Genomic DNA, 346 nt, shown 5'->3' on the forward strand with positions numbered 1-346 from the left:
AATTTAAAAAAAAAAAAAAAAAAAAAAAACAATAAAAGAATATAAATAAAATATAATAAATATTAGAATATTAATATGAATTAATATAAATATATAAAATATCATAAAATTATAATAAATATATATATATAATATATATATATATAATAAAATATATATATACTATTTTATATATACATTAATAAATGAAAATAAATATATATATATATGATATATATATATATATATAAAATTATTTTATAATATATATAATATAATATAATATAATAAAAAAAATTTATATAAATATATTTAAAAAAAAAAAAAAAAAAAAAAAAAAAAAAAAAAAAAAAAAAAAAAAATTTTA

The sequence above is a fragment of the Penaeus monodon genome, chromosome 15 (genome assembly GCF_015228065.2).
Source record: "Penaeus monodon isolate SGIC_2016 chromosome 15, NSTDA_Pmon_1, whole genome shotgun sequence".
Lineage (NCBI taxonomy): Eukaryota > Metazoa > Arthropoda > Malacostraca > Decapoda > Penaeidae > Penaeus > Penaeus monodon.